The 21,345-nt window shown below is 39.6% G+C and overlaps 1 protein-coding gene and 3 non-coding genes across 8 annotated transcripts in view; 3 read left to right on the forward strand and 1 right to left on the reverse strand.

Annotated features, from left to right (window-relative positions):
- Positions 1-21,345, forward strand: part of LOC135194931 (uncharacterized) — a 1,136,289-nt gene that overhangs the window by 166,746 nt on the left and 948,198 nt on the right. The gene's annotated exons all lie outside the window — the stretch shown is intronic.
- On the reverse strand, positions 1,972-2,045 carry Trnai-aau (transfer RNA isoleucine (anticodon AAU)). The gene has a single exon. It is a non-coding gene; the product is annotated as a tRNA-Ile (tRNA).
- LOC135195137 (U2 spliceosomal RNA) lies at positions 5,344-5,536 on the forward strand. The gene has a single exon (XR_010310101.1). It is a non-coding gene; the product is annotated as a U2 spliceosomal RNA (small nuclear RNA).
- Positions 15,135-15,327, forward strand: LOC135195109 (U2 spliceosomal RNA). The gene has a single exon (XR_010310075.1). It is a non-coding gene; the product is annotated as a U2 spliceosomal RNA (small nuclear RNA).

Below are 21,345 nucleotides of genomic sequence, written 5' to 3' on the forward strand. Positions count from 1 at the left end.
AGATGTATGTCGGAATGTTTTTCTAAGCAGACACTTCTCCGGAATGTTTTCAGATACCACCTTTGTTTTTATTCTTTGGCTCCCAATCCTCGTCACCTGTGTTTAATTAAAGAAATTCTAAGTCATTTTTGTGATAGAGTTTTGTAGTTGGTAGATAAATAGTTCAGTTAATTCAAGTTTCCTGCAATGTTTATAGTTTGCTATTTTCAAAGTTTACCATAAGTTATGGTGTCACCAGTTTTATTATTATTATTATTATTATTATTATTATTATTATTATTATTTCGTTAAAAGTAATGGCGACTTCACCAGCGTTACGCATGTAGAAATTCTTCTCTATTTTTCGAATAGCTTCTTTTTCCGTGCTACTTAAACAGGCTTGTAGAGCGCCTATGGAGGTCATTATGAAATACAGGGCCAAGATCGGTGCTTATATACAGATAAACTATATCATAGTCATCAAAGCTCTCTCTCTCTCTCTCTCTCTCTCTCTCTCCTCTCTCTCTCTCTCTCTCTCTCTCCTTGAAGCGAGAAACAAATCCACAATGAGATTGAAAATGGGAATGGAAATCGAATATATTCCCGCAAGCTCCCTGTACTACAGATTTATCTTTATATATATATATATATATATAATATATATATATATATATATATATATATATATATAATATATATACTTAAATACATAACTGTGGATTTATTTCTCCGTTAAAACTCTGCAATAATGAGTGTTTAGGTTATTGTTATTATTATTATTATTATTATTATTATTATTATTATTATTATTATTATTATTATTATTATGACGCTTTAGAGACCCGAGAAACTTCGGGAACTGGACCCTTTAGTTAATTAAAGTATGATTCTGCAAAAGCGCCTTTTTTAAATTCTCAGACTTACAGCCATATCAGGTTTGTGTTCAGCTGACGGTGATAGTTGAATGACCAGTACAATTGAACCTCGAGCCGAAAATCCTTTTGCTGCACTTCCGTTCATATTCTTTCATCTGACTCTCCACCCTCGCTGACAATTGTTTCAGAGTGCAGCAGCTACGAGGTTTTCCTCTTGTTGCACCTTTCAAAACTTCTTGCTGTCAGTTTCCGTTTCAGCGCTGAATGACCTAGATCCCAGCGCTTGGCATTTGGCCTAAATTCTGTGTTCTATCAGATCCCAAAAGCCCTAGTCTCGCTACGAGCTGCTCTATTATGAGCAAGAGCCCGTGCCGGCATAAAGCCAACTTAATAAAAAAAAAAACAAGAAGAACCTAGTCTCGCTAGAAATGATAGTAATAATGATAATGAAAATAACGTAGTGGTTGTATATCCAAGTAAGGTTTATAACATTCACGGGAGTTACGATAATATTTGTTGAGCTTTAGTAATATTTGTGTTTATTTTTATTCTTTCTTCTGAACACAATGGACTTTTTATAATAAGGCAAAAGTTATAAAGTATTTCTTGACGGTGTGTATGTAGTGTTTCTCTCTCTCTCTCTCTCTCTCTCTCTCTCTCATCTGCACAGCTTATCAGTAGGGTAGAAAAATCGAGTAAGCAAGCAAATTTATTGTCATTTCCTGGGGTGAAAATAACAAAATTAATATTTTTATTTGTATAGTAGGTTACCCTTGTACTACTATGATTTCCTTTAAGGCTGGGTAATTATGATAGTATGCTCAAAGATATCATACGAGAGAGAGATTTTTTAATAAAGGGTATTTATTTAATGATTTAAGTCTGGGTATTTATGATAGTATGTTCAAAAACATCATACGAGAGAGAGAGAGAGAGAGAGAGATCACTCACTCACTCGAAAATAAATTTCCGTTAATTTAGCCTGTTTTTTTTTTCTTTTTTAATTCTTTGCTGTCGTAGCATTTTCAAATTGCAAGGGTTTGTTTTATTTTTATTTGCCAGTGTTTCTTGGAACTGAAAATCGATTAAAAAAAGAAGAAAAAAAAGGTTATCCCACTGGCCCGTAAGGGGATCGAACCCTCGACATCCGCGTTATTAGCACGGCGCTCTAACCAACTGAGCTAACAGGCCTGTTATCGATTGATGGGGAAAATTTCGATGTGGTCTTTTAAGTCCTTTGTCTCGCATATGCAAAACAAAGACTGAATTATGAGGAGCGTGTATGTACCTTAACAAGATTGATTGATTGATTGATTGTGAGTTATCTGGCGTCACAACTACCAGGGTCACCGACGCCGAATACTAAATGTGATCTTTTAACTTTTATCTATATTATATACAACATTCAAAAAATAACTTTATCTTTATGAGAGATATATAAATTTGATTTAAAAAAATAAATTAAATTTCTGATAAAAATAAAAATAATATTCCGATAAAAAGAATTGTGATTGATCACAACCGTAAAACTATTAAAAAATAAAAAAAAATGTATATACTAAGACAGCACAGCTGTCAGATATATTTGAGAAGACCAGCTTCTTGATAAAAGAAAAGGGAGATAATGTTATTAATACACGCGCTTTCTCCAACAGTTTTGCCATGCTATAATTACCCCCTGCTCCACTACTATAACCTAAAAAACGATTCCTAAGTTCCACCAGACTGGGACACTCAACCAGCAAATGCCTAACGGTTAGTGGAACTAAGCAATCATCACAGAAGGGCTCATTCTCCCCATCCATCAGAAAGCCATGAGTTAAACGCGTTTGGCCAATACGTAATCTACACAATACAATCTCCCACTTCCTTGGTATTAGGTCATATTTCCAAGGGTGTGTCTGACTAGTAATTTCTTTCATTTTATTGGGGCCTACTCTGTCCCACTGAAGTACCCATAACTGCTGGATGGATTTCCATATATCATAGAATGTATCTCGATATGGAACAGGGCATTTTCTCGGTACCAAAGTTTGCGCTGCTGATTTGGCTAGCTTGTCTGCCTCTTCGTTTCCCGATATGTTCACATGGGCGGGAACCCAACAAAATGAAACAATGCTGCCTCTATTTTGGTGCAAAAAAATCCACTGCAAGATCTTCAACACCAAGGGATGATCAGTATTAACAAGAATACTTTTTGAATATGAATAGCGTATGTAGCCTTAATTGGGCATATAAACGATTGAAAACTGATATAATAATATTCGCCGTTGGACATCGTTGCCAATTTAGTGGAGCTTCACACATACGCGTCGCCGATGCATTTGCACTACTGTTTCCATGAATTCTAGAAGTCATAGTAGTGCAATAATGATAAAATTCCCCTAATGTGTATGCATACTACAAATAGATACTCAAATTTCACTTTTTTCCACGGTTTTGTGTAAGTCATACCCAGTTTGGAGGATGAACAGATACCAATCGGTAACACTGACGTAGGATCCAAAATACCTATAGTATATTGGTGTTTTCATTTAGGGATCACTTAAGAAAGTTCGCTTTCAGTCCTGTGCTTGGCCTCTGTACTCTGTTGAGTAAATTGCGCTTGGCTGCTTTCAAATATTAAGCAGGATGTCATTCGTTATTTCACATTGCCAAAGAGATCTTTCTTTATGGCCGAATATTTCAAGATATGTTAGTATCCTGTTATGGAAATGAGAATCACTTTTAAAATCTGTGAAAGGAGGTATTATTATAAGTTTATGAGCTGTGCTGAGGTGCCGATTAAAAAAAAAAAATCCTATTGGATTTGATTGTTTTGTAAAATATTGTTCACAGTTAATAATGAATATATTGTCAATGAAGACATGGTTAGCATATAAAGGGAACCGAATTTTGTCTCGACTGTATACCAGATAAAACCGCTGGACTTTTTGTTGTTTGTAGATTAAGATGGCCTTATGCCAGCACGGGCTTATGCTCATAGAGCAGACCTTTGTACCCCTACCGCCGGACTGTGCCATAGCCTCCCAGAGAATGTCGTGCAATTGCAATGAAAAGTTCAAGCGGAGAATGCAGTACGTTTCTACCCTAATATAATTCAACTTTTATTTTGATTTTTTCCATACATTTTGATTTATTTATTTGTTCATTTATCTGATTTTTTTTTAAATTGCTGCTCTCCTCTTTCCGTATTTCTCATTAACACTTCTTCCGAATGAACATCATCTTTGGAAGCTTGAATTTCAAATTTTCAAGGCATGTGAATAGAGCCGAATCGAGGTACGTATTACCTATTAACTGGATGCTTGGGTGACAACAGCACTATAGCCTTCAGTTCAGTCTTTCGCTGGGTACTAACAAACTTCGTTGTAAAAGGAGGTAGAAGATCAGCTCATTGTGGAAAAGAGCATACTTTTGCTTAGAATGATTCCTTGGACTTTTAGGGGTAGATATAGATAGCTTTCCGGTTATTAGCACATTTCCGAACACGGAGAAAATAGTAGAAGTTCGACAAATGGGACTTGGTTTTAGCGGCCAGAAAATGTAGGAAATGACCAAATGTGCTCTCTCTCTCTCTCTCTCTCTCTCTCTCTCTCTCTCTCTCTCTCTCTCTCTCTCTCTCTGCTTACATTGAATGTTGGAAGTTCTCAATTTCTCCCTCGGTCAATTTTCTACTAAATTATTTTGGGAACTGGTTGATCAGGTATTTCGTGTACAAAGTTCCTCGTGCATTCTCTTGGAAATGTCAGCGACATAAAACGACTTCTTGGTCTTCAAATAGCATATGTACCTGTCTCTTGCAAAATTGAACTCATATATCTATTTTTTTTCCGGTATTCTATGGCATGAAATGCTTTCACCTCCTCAAAATTGGAAAATATATATCCGTCTATAAGACAAACTGTGGACAATTTTTTAGAAAGGAATATCGGGGTTATATTGTAAATCCGTTATGATGAACATGGGAAAAAGAGAAATGGGCTATTTTTTTTCTCCTTTCCACTGCTCCGCACCTCTTTTTTTTTTTTTTTTTTTTTTTTTTTTTTTTTATAAAGATTCTTCCGTTTACTGACGTGTCGATTTTTGTCACAGTAGAATTTAACTAACCTTCCAAATGTTATTAATGGAATAAGAAAGACTTACCTTTTCAGTTTTAAAGTTTGACTTTGAAGCGTGAGTTTGAAAATGTATATATTGTTTTCATTGTGCATGGTCTAGCTGTAGGTACTTGTAAACCGAGGATGCAGAGATTGTTTTGAGTGACAAAAATATCAGTTATTTGGTCAATTATAGTGTAATGTTGTACATCATAGTTTAGCTAACTGCATTAAGACAGGGGATTAGTGTTATTCCTACGTTGATTATATGTTATTACCCTAGTACCGTTACTGGTAAAATGGAAAAGCATGTCCTTCTTACCCTCAGTGAGGCTTGTACGGCGAAAGCAGTGCTTGTCAGTAGGAGAGGAGAGAAAATCTTCTCGGGTATCGCTTCTCGGCCTTTTGGCTAAGATCAAAGTGTAGTATCTGTTCTTATCAGCTTAATATCTGATACGATCCCCATGTGGGGTCTACGATATTAAACTGATTTTTGTGTCTTGGCGAAGTGCTAGGGGCTTGCTCCACCTTTGCCGCGGATCGGCCCGGTATTGCAGTACCTCCGGGATCGGTCCACTCCCCCCGGGGAGGAATATAAATATCATCTAAAAACTCAAGCAAAGAAAACAATCTCTCTTCTCTCTCCTCTTCACCCACAGACCACAGTTATCCTTAAACTTTGATTTGCATTCTTCTATTTTTAGCTAAGTATTCCTGTACACATGATGTCTTCTGCTATTTGATTTCTATCTACATACTCATGTACATGTCTTTGTTAATTTTATAGAAATACTCAGTTACTTTCTTCCTTTCAGGTAGGTATATATATTTAGAGCGGCAGCCCGGACCGTTGAGATACAACGAACGAGATACCGACTGTAACCCCTACTGGTATTTAGGAGTAGACTTGTAAACTGTGAAACTGACCGTCTGCCGAAAATATATGGGTGGCTTACTTAACAAGCACCACTAATTGCTCGTTAGATTTTGGGTCTACATGCCAATATATTGAGATACCAGATGAAACTAATATATAATATATCTGCAGACTCTCCTGATTATAGAATGACCAGTGACAGACATTTTGGAGGGTGGGTTCCCCCTGACAGACGCACTGAAAAGGGGGGGTTAATTGGATCTAGATCCAACTTAGGAGATAGCTACCGAGTAAAATTTACACTACAATAGCACTGCACATCCTAGAATACTGTGGTGGTAATGACAGACGTTTTAGTGGGTGGTTACCCCCTGACAGACGCCCCACAACGTGTGGGGAGGGGGAGGCAGGATCTGCATCCAACATTGGAGATACCAAGTAAAAATTTTGTACTACAAATGCACTGCACATCTAGAATGCTGTTGATGGTAATGCCAGACATTTTAGTGGGTGGTTACCCCCTGACTGACACCCCACAACGAGTGGGGAGGAAGGGGGGGGAGGGTAGGGGGAGACAGGATCTCCATCCAACATCATAGTGCCAAGTAAAATTTGTACTACAATAGCACTGCACTTCCTAGAGTACTGCAGTGGTAATGACAGATATTTTAGTGGGTAGTTACCCCCTGACAGGCACCCCACAACAAGTGGGGGGGGGGGGAGGGGGAGGGGGAGCCAGGAACTGCATCCAACATTGGAGATGCCAAGTAAAATTTGTACTACAATAGCACTGCACATCCTAGAGTACTGTGGTGGTAATGACATATTTTAGTGGGTGGTTTCCCCCTGACAGACCCCCACAACGACTTGGGAGGGGCGGGGGGGGGAGCCAGGATCTGCATCCAACATTGGAGATACCAAGTATAATTTGTACTACAATAGCACTGCACATCCTAGAGTACTGTGGTGTAATGACAGACATTTTAAGGGTGGTTACCCTCTGGCAGACACCCCACAACGAGTTAGTAGGGAGGGGGAGACAGGATCTACATCCAACATTGGAGATATAAAGTAAATTTGTACCAAAATAAACACTTCATATCCTAGAATTGCTCTGTGATGCGGATAATGCCAGACATTTAAGTGGGTGGTTACCCTTTCACAGACATAACCTACGATTGGAAGGGGGAAGGGAGAGGTAGGGGGACAACCTGAAACTATTTCAAAATCTATCATAGCCAATATTAATATTAGAAATATGGTAAGTATCTGAAAATCGTGAGCCTGATAAAATGTAAAAGGCAAAAAATTCAAGAAATATTGTGATGTTTCAGGATAAGAATTACTGCCGGAGTTATTTTTTAAAATTCCTATTAAAGTATGGAATATTTCACTTCATTAATTCCATCACATCTACATAAATACTATGTGTGACACTTACTAGACTTGGTCTACTTTCTATAGTTTCACACACACGCACACACACACACACATATATATACATATATATATATATATATATATATATATATATATATATATATATATATAATATTAGCACTATCCTTTGGTTTGGAGTTATTACTTCACACAAAGTATTTTATCTGAATGGGAGGGGGTCACAATTGGCAACAGCTGCAAGTATGTGTGCTGACCCATTTTTGAATAATTAAACCAGTCATATGGTGCCACTCTCAGTTCCTCTAAAAAAAGAAACTGTAAGATAAGTATTCTCGCTTTAATAGCGTCTTTGGTCATTTTCTTTTCTTGCCTATAGTTAGGACACTGCAGCCATGTCGAGTTCGTAGCCAACGTGTCTTACCATAAGTGAATTGTTCTTTAGTTGCTGTTGGTTCGTGTGGATGAAATGAAATTTTTATCGGATATGGGAATTCAATTAAGACCAAAGTCCCATCATAAAGAGCCGTTTTAACACCCGCACATTCACAAAGAAATGATGTATCACAACACAAATAATTACTGGAAACGGAAATGTAAATGAATTGTTCAGGATAAGCTAACTATAAAGATTAAACAACATTTTCCCCCATTTTATTCCCCCTCCCGAAGTTGACGATCATACAACTTGGAGCTCCTGACTCCCAAATTAAGTTGGCCTGTAATATCATGTCAGTTATCTAATAGTCCACTTATTTTCGGCGGCCTCAACTCAAATTTATCTGTACACTATCAACCAAACCGTATCAGGTACCATATATATTCAGGGAAGAAAATCTAAACTTAAATAAAAATGATACGCTGGCTTTGACGACCATTATTCGGCTAATTTTCTCCCTGGAAATATTTTTTTCTTTATTTGTTCATTATATCCAGTAGACAGGCACTAACATCCATATTATATCCTCACGTTTGTTCAATGCATTTACCATTGTTAATATGATTTATAATGCGTCTCCAACAGTCATAAAAATTGACAACCGAATGTTGCAAATATGTCAGCTGTGTGCAAGGCATAGGGCGTCAATCACTGGAGTAGCGATCTCCCTGCCGAGAGTGACTTCTTTATTATTATTATTATTATCATTATTATTATTATTATTATTATTATTATTATTATTATTATTATTATTCGACCCAATTTCACAGAGAAAAATTACCTTACGAAAACACACCTAAGCACTCCAACCATTGTGGTCAGGTCTAAGCATCTGCTCTTGGATCTAGCAGTGTCAATCCATAAATGGTTCCTGTGTAAATACAGGACTTTCTTTGCATATGGTAGCGAAGCACTAACTAAACAGTAATGTACAATCACTAACCACCAACACTCACAATGCACTTACTCAGTTAGCACTCACACTTGCATACATTCACTATACACACACACACACACACACACTTAACATACACTCACACACACTCTCAATAACACTCTGAATACCCAACACTCACTAGGCACTCACTATACACGAAATGCTCACTAAACACTTGAAAATACTAAATTTACTAAATATTCATTATACCCCAAACACTCGGTAAACATTCAACTAAACACTCACTTAATCCTAAACATTAATAAACACTAAACAGTCACTAAACCCACAAACACTCATTAAATACTAAATTGCTTACCAAACCCTAAATTACTTATTAAATACTAAACAGTGAATGAACATCCACTCATTAAAAACTTAATAAACACTTACATACTAAAAATTTGATAAAAACCACCTAACATTCACAAGAAATTCACTAAAACGCTCACTTAAAATTCGCAAAACTTTCACTAAAACCCTAAACACTCACTGAGTACTTACACACTAAATATTCACTAAACACTACCATTCACAAGACGTCACTAAACGTTCACTTAACATTCACACATTTACTAAAAACCCTTAAGACAAAACATTCACTGAATACTTACACAATAAACATTCAATAACATTCACAAAACATTCACTAAACCCTAAAGACTCAGTAAACATTCACTGAACACTGACACATTAAACAGTCACTAAACCCTAAACATTCATCAACACTTACTCATAAACATTCACGAAACGCATACTCACTAAACCCTAACAATTCGCTAAAAACACTGACTCATTAAACATTAACGATAGAAAAAATTGACAATCGCACTAATTTTTCATTTCTCTTGTTTTCTTTACATTAATGCAAGGTGATTATTTTTGTTTTTTTTTTTGTCTAGTTTGCTCTTTGTATTTATTCATAATCTTGAGAGAATGGAAATGTTCGAAATAACTTGGGTGTGTAGAGATGTTGTTTAAAAAAACAAGAGATCCTGTTTCCTTCCTCAGCCAGGTGTATTATGTCTGACGAATTTTACGCCAGCCGAAAAAAAATCGACTATAGTAACAACAATATTCATTCATAAAACTGATAATACAAAAATGTATCCATGATTTCATTAGCATGAAAGTCAGTTGAAACCAAAAGAAGGTAGTCCTGCTTTCGATAAACAAACCGAGTAGGCTGTAGCACAATTATTATGATCTGTACCCTGACTATAGCGTATATATTACATATGTATTCTATCTATTTAATGGGTGCGTAACTCTAACAAATGTTATGTACATAGACATTTTACAGCAATAACTCTATTAATGATAAGAACTTATATGCTACTTTATAGTGTCAGTCTTCCAACCACCGCTACATTAATTTTCATATCGTATACAAAGCTAAAGCGAGTAGGGGAGACTGGGCTAGTTGGCACACTTTTTACAATTTTGGTCATTGCGAATATAAAACAAACTTGTTGCAAATTCTTACCGCCATTGAAAAATATTAACATTCGTCTTTATCATAGAGCAAAATAATTGTTGTTTGCTTTCAACATAAGATAACAATAAGCTTTAGAAAAAAAAATAACGTTTTCGTGCCACTTGCCCCACGGGGTAAGTTGGCACACATTATGGGGTAAGTTGGCACATTGATAATTAAAAGAAAATTACTACATTGCATTTAAATCAAATAGCAAAAATACCCTCTGAATTTCCAAAATACAAAATATAAGGCATTAGTATTACTTCAGATCATCATCTAGTTGTAATTGTGGGGCAGGTGTGAAAATAAATCTTCGTCATAGTTCTTCATGCTCCCACATGTTATATGCCCTGCACTGACCTACATTTCTCCTGGCTTACCAAAAACGCAGGCTCTCTTCAGCTGAGCTTTCTTCTGGATCAACAGGAGCAGTTCTTAACTGTGTATCACGCTGATGACTGATCTGAAGCCCATGTGTCTTTTCGGACATCTCTCAATCTGTTACATAACCACCCGTAAAATCAAAATCTTGAAATTGTCTGTAATTCAGAGTTGAAATTCCATCAATCCTAAACCAATTGAAAACATCAGAATAAGTGACAGCTCTCTAGCCGAGGAAACTTTACCAGGAATGTCACAGATGGGCATACTTGATCCCGGATTACCAGTCATCCACGAATCACATGTTCTGTTAAAACACATTTCTCAGATGTCTATAAACACTAAAATCCAGGGGCTGCAACTTGTGAGAACAATGTGGAGGAAATGATAGGACACTAATCTCATTATCCTTCCAAAAAATCCAGAAACAAAAAAACGTAAAACGTTAAATATAAATAAATAGGCTTACTATTGCTATCAAATAACGTGTGCCAACTTGCCCCATTTATTTTGAGCCAACTTGCCCATCCCTACCATTTGGTACAAAAACGATTACCAGTCCACACCAAGAAACCTTGAATTAATCATTTTAATGCTATAGAATTTAAACCATAAATAAAACTATTGCGAATCATTGAAAAACTAATCTTTATGAATGTACAGATTGGTTATAGCAAATAACAGAAAGATTAAAATATTTACTTACTACCATCAAAATAAAGAATTGTCTCATAAATTCGAGCTCCTACGTTCTATCTCTATAGAATTTTGCTTGTAATTGAGGAACCACGTGGCAATTACACAGTATATGTATTAGAGTCCTCCTATTGGTAAACTTTAAAGTCATGTTGAGTATGCCAACTTACCCCTGTAGCCAACTAGCCCCGGGCTCCCCTACTATATATAATTGAAGTTAGTTGCTTGCTTGACAAAATAATAATATGACTGAATTATATATTGAAACAAATAAATTATTTTTGTGTTAGATCAGCCATCGTCAACCGGGGTTCCGTGAACCTTAGGGTTCCGTGAACGATCGCCAGGTGTTCCGTACGAATTCATGTTTTATTTAATTATTTGTTATTTATAAGTATATATTTTTCGTTAAACATGGCGTGAAAAATCGTAGTCCTATAATTTATTTTATCGTAACATATCGCACGAGATTTTTTCCCTCTGTTTTACTAATGGTAATTAATGCAAATGCTTACATATATATATATATATATATATATATATATATATATATATATATATATGTGTGTGTGTGTGTGTGTGTGTGTGTGTGTGTGTGCGCGTGTGTGTGTGTGTATTGGGGTTCCTTGGGATGAGGAAAATTATCTCAGGGGTTCCTCAAATGTCAAAGGTTGGGAAACACTGTGTTAGATAAATACAAAGGATATAGAAAGGATAAAAATATTTATTAAATATATCACGATAATGTATAATACGGGTCAATAGTAGCCCACTGTACTAATCTAGACATTCATTATCAGGGCTTGCCCTTCCCCCTGCCCACCTGTTAGGGTGTGTCTGTCAGGGGAAACCACCACTAAAATGTCTGTCATTACCATCACAGCATTCTAGGATATGAAGTGCTATTGGTATCTCCAATGTTGGATGCAGTTCCTGTCTCCCCCTCCCCCTCCCCACTCATTGTGGGGTGTCTGTCAGGGGGTATCCACCCACAAATATGTCTGGTATTACCATCACAGCATTCTAGGATGTGCAAGTGCTATTGTAGTACAAATTTTACTTGGTGTCTCCGATGTTGGATGGAGATCCTGTCTCCCCCTCCCCTTCCCCCTTCCCCCCCCCCCCACTCGTTGTGGGGTGTCTGTCAGGGGTAACCACCCACTAAAATGTCTGGCATTACCATCACAGCATTCTATGGATGTGCAGTGCAATTGTAGTACAAATTTTACTTGGTATCTCCAATGTTGGATGCAGATCCTGCCTCCCCCTCCCCACTCGTTGTGGGGCGTCTGTCAGGGGGTAACCACCCACTAAAACGTCTGTCATTACCACCACAGTATTCTAGGATGTGCAGTGCTATTGTAAGTGTAAATTTTACTTCGGTATCTCCTAAGTTGGATCTAGATCCAATTAACCCCCCCTTTTCAGTGCGTCTGTCAGGGGGAACCCACCCTCCAAAATGTCTGTCACTGGTCATTCTATAATCAGGAGAGTCTGCAGATATATTATATATTAGTTTCATCTGGTATCTCATTATATTGGGATCTAGACCCAAAAATTTTCTAACGAGCAATTAGTGGTGCTTGTTAAGTAAGCCACCCATATATTTTCGGCAGACGGTCAGTTTCACAGTTTACAAGTCTACTCCTAACTACCGGTAGGGGTTACATTCGGTATCTCGTTCGTTGTATCTCAATGGTCCGGGCTGCCGGTCTAATTGTACAGTTGCTAGCAAAGAGAATCCTGTAATAATGCACACTTCAAATATTGTACTGTACATAAAGTTCAGAATTATAATGATATCTGTAATTCACGGTCAGTCCATAAACCAATGAACGATGAGATCACGTGTGGGCCATAAAATGCATTACAAACCTTACACTTACACCTGTATGTCATAGAACGCAAATATTTGTACCTGGTAACGCTGATGACTATGAAAGATGAGGCTTATGGTACTGAATAGCATTCAGAAGACGAGTCATTTCAAGAAAAATGAACTCGCCATAGCAGTCATTGCTGTAGAGATATATGATAACCATGTGGCTTCACACTGACTTTAGCTGCGGTAAAAATAGACTGTGCTCATTCTCGATAGGCTACGATAGCAATTGATAAAATGTTACACAGATTAAATTTCTTACTGGAGTGATAGTCCAAGGTGAGAACTATGAGAGAAAGGATGCTGGAGATGAATACAAATTTGTGGAAGATATAGCACAGAATGACGTTGAGTAGCGGAATTTCACAGAGACCTGCAAGTGTGTACCTCTGGCCTTGGCCTGCCAGCAAAGAACTGCTCCTATGGAGATTCTCTTAAGGCGGCCATACACATACGCGACTGGCATTGGGGTTTGTCCTGCCGGATTAGCGCGCACTCCAGTCCGCTTGGGTATTGCCCATACACGCAGAGGACTTGCTCTACACATATTTTGAGAAGGCAGTAAATCATGGCACCAAGTAAAAGGAAGATAAGTGCAATAATGATAAATAGCACCCCTGCAAGACGAATACAAGCATGAAATATGCAAGAAAAATCGTAAAGTATGGGTGAAACCATGGCTAATAAAGAGAGGTTTTACCATATGACTTAAATGAAAGAATTAAAGAAAAATACCCGGAAGATCATAGAAATGATTTAAGAATGACTGATGATAACTGGGGTGTTCCTAATTATGATTGCTTCTTCAGGTACAGTAATCAGGTAACGGAATCCATTCATATAGTTTAGGAGGACCTCTGAATATACAATATGCTTTTCAGCTTTTTCATTTCATTTAACCAACCCAAAGGTTTACCTGCATTTCAGAATGTTTCTCTCTCTCTCTCTCTCTCTCTCTCTCTCAAGGTGATATGGAATGTATCATTCTTAAACGTACTTTACTTCGTATAACAGGAATCTAAGTTGACTCTGGAGAGGAATGAATTTGAATATCGGTGAAAGGTGTGATATGGATCACTATGGACAGATTTCCTCTCAAATGTTTTACTAGTGAAATTCACAGTCGTTTAAGAATGTTAATGCTTTTATCTCCAAGTTTATCCTGCAAAATGTTTTACAAATTAATTGTAAAATTAATTTATATTAGTCAAAAGATACCATGAAAGCCTGGCAATTTTGGCTTTCACAAAAGCTGTTTGCATCTTTATCTATTTTTACATAATTCCAGTAATTGCTCATAAGCTGCTTGTCTTTTTACTTAATTGGAATAATCCGGACTTCGTATTTTCCACAAGCACGGTAGTGCTCTGTACAGGTAAAAAAAATCACGAATGAAATCGTGAGATAAATACTTGACTGACTGCGACATCCTTTCACAACAGCAGTATTGGCCCCGACTCCCACGAGGAAATAGGGTATTGTACATGTTGAAACTTGCCTCAGTCCTTCCCAATACCCTTAGCGCGAGTCGCGACGCGCCAGTCAGTTCAACATGCTGGAAGGATGACGGGACAGGACTGGCATCAATAGGCCCCATGCAGATAAAGACTGACCGGTTCGTGCCAGTCACTATGAAATCAGCGCGCCAGTCGCGTACATGTATGGCCGCCTTTAGTGTACGAGTATGCCTTGTTTCACTCTAGAAGACCACATTTATGCATTTCATGTATCATATTAAAGGAAGGGGTAATCAAGGCTGGTATTTATTTTAAGCATTACATGCATGTTTTTTTTTTTAAGTAAAATAGTTTGTCCTAGATATGAAATCTTTGAACATTTGTGTAGCTTTTTGCCCGTGATCTGGAAGTTGCATAAGAAGCAGCGTAGAGTAGATATATGGAATCGGGTATCATGTAAGATGTGGTTACGTTCCATGTGGTTAAGTTTTTTTTCACATAACGAAAATAAAATGTCTTTACTAATAAAACATTGATCTTAAGTGGAGAAGGCAAGTCTTTCTTGCTCTCATTGTAGAATTTACAGTTACAGCAGTGCCTGTGTTCAGGTCTGCAGAAAAGGACCATACCAGTATCGCTTCTCGGCCTTTTGGCTAAGATCAAAGTGTAGTATCTGTTCTTATCAGCTTAATATCTGATACGATCCCCATGTGGGGTCTACGATATTAAACTGATTTTTGTGTCTTGGCGAAGTGCTAGGGGCTTGCTCCACCTTTGCCGCGGATCGGCCTGGTATTGCAGTACCTCCGGGATCGGTCCACTCCCCCCGGGGAGGATAATAAACATCATCTAAAATAATTTAAACAATTGGAGAATATCTCTCTTCATCCTCACACTTTTCCCTAACTTTGATGTGTCTTCTACTGAAGTACATGACAGTTAATTTCCATCTTAGATGTATATAATATATACCTATATGGATTTGTATCACATCACTGTAATTCATAATATATACACACATTGAGCTACAAATTTAGCTTGCATTGATGAATAGCATTGACACTAATTTTGACAGTATTGACCCATAGCACTAATGATTATGAGAAAGCATTTAACAGGGTCCACAGACCAGTATGAGAGCTCTTGCATCAGTATGGCAATCCATGAGCGAAGTAGAAGCAAACTTTGTTGAAGGAGTCTTGTCAAATGAATTTGTCACAAGTTGTAGAGTGCTACAAGCGACATTTATTTCACACCACCACATCAAGAGTAATAATAAAGGGATTTTGACGTAGGAAAAATCTATTTCTGGGCGAGGAAGCCGTGTCGCCCAGTGAAATGTGTCCTCTTTAGCACTATTTCTAGTAAAATATTGCTATAATACCAGAGAACTTCTAAATTGGACATGTCAGAAGTCTCTGACTCGCTCACCTAAATAAAAGGTGTCGGTATAAAACTGGGGCGAGTGTTAAACACTACCACAGCAACCCCTCCAATTAGCCTTTTCCTCATCAAAAGACCCTAAATACGGGGAGCCGACCCATAGGTCACACCCAACTACCCTGTTGAAGGAGTCTGTGACGTCATACTTATCGATAGCATTGAAGCTTGGTGCACAGCAAGGTGGGGAAAAAAACGGGGGGGGGGATTTCACTGGGCGTCACGGCTTCCTCGCCCAGAAATAGATTTTTCCTACGTCAAAATCCCTTTTCTGGGCTCAGCCATGTCGCTCCGTGAAATTGTACCAGAGAAACACCAAGCTACACCCCTCTGAAATGAAATACAATATTAAATTGAACTCAGAAGGGTTAAAGAAATAAAAAAATAGTCTAGAATTGGAAAAATACAATTTATTATTTACAAAATATACCCTATAGCAATAACATGTGGCAACAAAACATGCACATAATAAAATAATTACTAATAATTTGTATATCCGTAACACTATACACCAATCCTAACAACTAAAACATTTGCTGAGGTAGGTAAAATGTTAATGAGGCTGGCATAATGGAAAAGATTCATATGACACAAGGACGGTGCATATTGATGTAGTAGCAGGAGACACTGGTCTCCCTACAGCTATGTATGATATTTAAGATCCTCCAAAGGACTTAAGGTAATGCTTTTGAAAACCAAGGGTGACTTCCAACCAGTACTTCTTCAGATCATCGAAGTTCATATATTTGAAGAAATTTACAGAAGTTGCTATAGCCCGAATGTCATGCACCCTGGGAAATGACCCTGGGCGGGCTGGTTTCTTGATAAAATACAAAATCTGCTGCCTAATGCCCTTTAGAGATAGTGTACCACATCTTTTCTAATGAAAAGGGGGCCCTCGGAATAGGTAGATGTCCTAGATAAATAGTCCCTTAAGAGTTTTAATAGGACATAAAGATGGATCCTGTGGAAGCGGAACAATCTTCCATGGAGACCACCTCATCAAGGGGTCTTCATTCTTAGCTAGAAATTCTTTATTTGGCGAAAGCAAAAAACACGTCCCCCGAGGAAAGGAACTCAATATGCGCTCATCTCTAGATAAAGATGACAGCTCCGATATCCTGGCACCTGAAGCCAGACTCAATAAAAACAGTGACTTACGCAAAAATGGTTTGGTAATCACATTTGAAGTTGTCTGTTTCCGAGCTAACCTAGAAACATCATTAAGAAACCATGACACTGACGACGGTCTGTGAATGGGGCCGCAGGCGTGCACATGCTCTTGGGATAGAGGTGAAATAAGACTCGGTTAGATTGATACCGAACCCGAGAAGAAAAATCTTTTTCAGAGCCGACTTCGTGGTTGTTATTGTTGCAGCTGCCAAGCCTTGTTCAAAACAGAGACCTGAAGAAGGTTATAGCCACGTTCATTGTCATTACTTTGATATTTGATTCCCTGAGGAATGAAGACAATTTCTTAACTGCTGAATCATACTGGCGAAGCGTAGATTCTCTCTTATCTGACTCTAAGAACAAAATTTTCTGTGGATCAATGTCCCCTACTCTCATACCCGCAAACTTCATGAAATCCATAAAGTTAGGGTTTGTGAAGACCTGAGGAATCGAACATAGTCCTCGTTTGAACTTGTGCGACAGCCTCAAGTCTGGGAGAGGGTGAGGACGAAGACCTAGTTCCAGGAGAAGGGAAACCAGTTGCTATTGGGCCAGTGAGGAGCTATGAGAGCCACCTGACCTGGCGAAGGATCTCAACTTGTGCAGCACCTTCAGGAGAAGGTTCACTGGAGGGAATAAATAAATCTTCGTCCACTGGTTCCAATATATACTCAGGGCGTCCGTAGTGAATGCCAGAGGGTCCAGGTTTGGGGCTACGTAACAAGGCAGCTTGTGGTTTGCCTCTGTAGCAAACAGATCTACTTCCAGACCTGGTACTTGTTTGCAAACCCTCTTGAAGGATTCTTGGTCCAGTGACCATTCTGTCTCCAGAGGGACTGATCGAGACAGTGCATCTGCCACTACATTGTGGACTCCCGCCAGATGGGTGGCCGACAGATGCCAGGTGTTCTTGGCTGCTAGAGAAAAAATTGCATACCATCACGTGGTTCACATGGCTTGACTTTTTGAACCACCCCTGTTTATACAGTGTACCACTACCGCACTGTCGAGAACCAACCTGATATGACTCTTCTTTGGAGGATGAAGCTTTTTTAAAGTCAGAAACACTACCATAGCTTCCAGAATGTTGATGTGAAGCTTTTGGAACTGAGGAGACCAAGTTCCCTGAACCTTCTCGTGCTGTGAATAACCTCCCCAACCTGTCAGTGATGCGTCAGTATGCACCACAAGGGACAGGGGAGGGAACTGCAATGGTAACTCTTGGCTAGGTTTGCGGCCTTTGTCCATGGGCGCAGACGTTTTCTGAGAATCAGAGGTATCCGGGCGCGCAACTTGTCCCGACCACTTGGCATTTGCCTTTGAACGCCAAACTCGATTGATGTCCTTGAGCTTGGCTTTCAACAGGACGTCCGTGACCGAGGCAAACTGGAGTGAGCCTAGGATCCTCTCCTGATTCCTTCTTGAAGTCTTTTTGCATTTTAAGAATTGTCGTGTTGCCTTGGCAATCTCCTTCCTCTTCCCTGCTGGAATGGAAAGAGTGTGTGAATCCAGGTCCCAATGAAGACCTAGCCACTGGAACTTGGACTCCGGAGTCAACCGGGACTTTGTCCTGTTGATCTTGAACCCTATATCTTCCAGGAAAGACATGACCTTGTCCGTGGCTTTCATCACTTGTCTTGGTCCATCTCCAGAATTAGCCAGTCGTCTAGGTACGCCACCACCAATATACCCTGAGACCTTAGCTCCTGCACCACTGCCTCCGCCAGTTTCGTGAAAACCCTTGGTGCTATATTTTAGCCCGAAGGGCATTACCTTGAAGGAGTAGGCTTCTTTCCCTAGTTTGAAAGCCGAGGAATGGTCGGAAGTGTCGAGCTATCGGGACATGATAATAGGCCGTCTGTAAGATCTATAGAGGTGGTGACGGCCCCACGGGGAAGTAAGGTCCCGCACCTTAGAGATGGTCAGCATTTTTGAACTTGTCGCCAACGAATGTACAAGTTTAATTTAAACGGGACAAGTCTAAGATCACCCTTCTTTTGTCGGTCCCTTTCCCTTTCTTTGGGACGCTGAATAGACGACCCTGAAATTTCAAGTTTTTGGTCCTGGAGACTGCTCCCTTCTGGAGAAGGTCCCTGGAGTAATCCATCAACTCTTGCGTTGGTTCCTGATAGAAGGTGATGGGTGGAGGAGGACCTTTGATCCAACTCCAGCTTAGGCCTCTGGATACTATGCTTTTCGCCCAACTGCTGAACCCCCAACGATGACGAAAGAGGTACAGCCTGCCTCCTACCTCAGAAACTTCATTAAGATGATGAGGGCCGGGATCCTCTTCCTGACCTCGCACCTCTAGCTCGCCCTTGGGCTCTGGCTCCTCCGCGCTGACGAAAGGATCCTCTAGCCCTGCCACCCCTAGCAACCCTGGTAAAGGGGTGAAATGTCCGACTCTCATAGACCGGTTAAAAGCGGCGACACAGAATACTGAGGGGAAACATGTGGTTAGTCGATGGCGAAAGGAAGACAAATTGATGCTGTTGATGAGGCTGAGCCTTAGAAAGTTGAAGGCTGGGATACTTGTTGAACTGGCACAGCTTGTAGCACAGGATGCTGTTGCGGAACTTGGAAAGGTTGTAATTTCCTTTGCCTTTTCCTAGCCCTAAAACTGGAGGGAGAAGGCTCTGATTTCCTTTTGAAAGGAATTCCCCAACGCAATCTGATGCTTTGATTAAGACATGATGCCTCGCTCTGAACCTCGTTTACTGCCGAAGCTGGGAAGAGATCTGCACCCTAGATTGAGGAAGCCAGAAGCTTGTTGGGTTCATGCCTGATCGTAGCCTCAGATAGAACATGCTTCCTGCAATTTTTCCTAGCCACCGCAAAGTCGTACAAGTCACATTGCATGCCCAAAAGTAACGACTTCTCAATGACCTTAAGCAGCGGCTCCTGAGCGTACTCCCGAGCCGCTGTCTCTGTCATCACTAGGGAGTTAAGAGACCTAGCGAGGCGTGTCTTAGCATCAAATTCTGCTTGGATCAGTGCGTCTGACAGCTTAGGAAGGCGCTCACTAAACAAAGTGATTGCACAATCTGGCTTCAGCTTGGCCCTACCGAGAATGCAGCCGGCAAAATCCTCCCACAAATCCATCCATAACCTGGGAATAGCAATGATGTGGGATCTGTTCTCCCTAAGATGGGGCATGGGCTCTTCCCGAGTCACTGCCTGGAGGGTAAGTTCAGCTACCTTTGATGTAAAAGGTAAAGGGTTTCTCGTCATCAGTTGTAAACATTGTGAAAGGGCGCTTTTAAATGCTGTTCTCTAGTATTTGAGCAGTTCCACTCTTCTAGGCTCCGTATCCATGTTTGCTGAGCCTGATCTCTAGATAGGATAACAGTCTCCTTGGGGACCTTATCCTCTCTAACTAGAGCTGCCTCCGTAAGCCTAACATAACCTATAAATGGAGGCTGTACCCTTCGGGGAAGAACCCGAAAATCGCGAGTCTACGTGGGACCACAACCTTCATATAGTTAACATCCGTGACAAACGGAGCAAAGTTGCCACCCTCCAAGGATTACCAGGGTGGAACGGAGGGAGCGTGGACCCGTAGGCAGCGGTCTGAGCTTGCACCAAGCTACTAGAAGGTGCCGGAACTGCCGACTCCTGTCTGAGACCTGCAATCAGGGAGTCCTGTGCACCTAACCTTTTAAACACCTCTTCAAACCTTGCTGCAACTGAGCTGACTAAGCTACCAAGGCTATTGACCTGATGTAGAATATTCGTATTGAACTGGTCTTGGGCAACTAAAGGAGAATCCTCCTGTGGTACCTTATGAGGTATCCGATCCCTAGACGTTGAAGGAATGGGACTTGTGGGGCAATAGGAAGAATTCCCTTCATGAGACCTTGGATTTGAAGGTTTAGAGAAAGACTTCATTCTGGGTTTAATATGTGTATGAACCTGTGGTGCCTGCCCAGGCCTTGGCTTTATCTCTGATCTGCCTTTAAGCAAGGTTTTTTCCTGAAGGTTTTTTTCTTTATTTTAGTAATCACAGAGAAGGAATGTGACCTGGGTAGGGGGCAACCCTCCTGTGAAACCCATGAAGGAATTGGAAGTAGAGGGAGAGGAAGAATCAGTCACTTGAGGAAAGACCCCGGTGACCAACTAAGCTAGCCTCATTAACACTGTTACCTGTACCCATATCTAGTGTAACGGGCAAATCCTCAACCACTTCAATGTAATTTAATTTAAAGAAATTTTATTGTTCATTTATTTAATT

This window comes from Macrobrachium nipponense, chromosome 15 (genome assembly GCF_015104395.2).
Source record: "Macrobrachium nipponense isolate FS-2020 chromosome 15, ASM1510439v2, whole genome shotgun sequence".
Lineage (NCBI taxonomy): Eukaryota > Metazoa > Arthropoda > Malacostraca > Decapoda > Palaemonidae > Macrobrachium > Macrobrachium nipponense.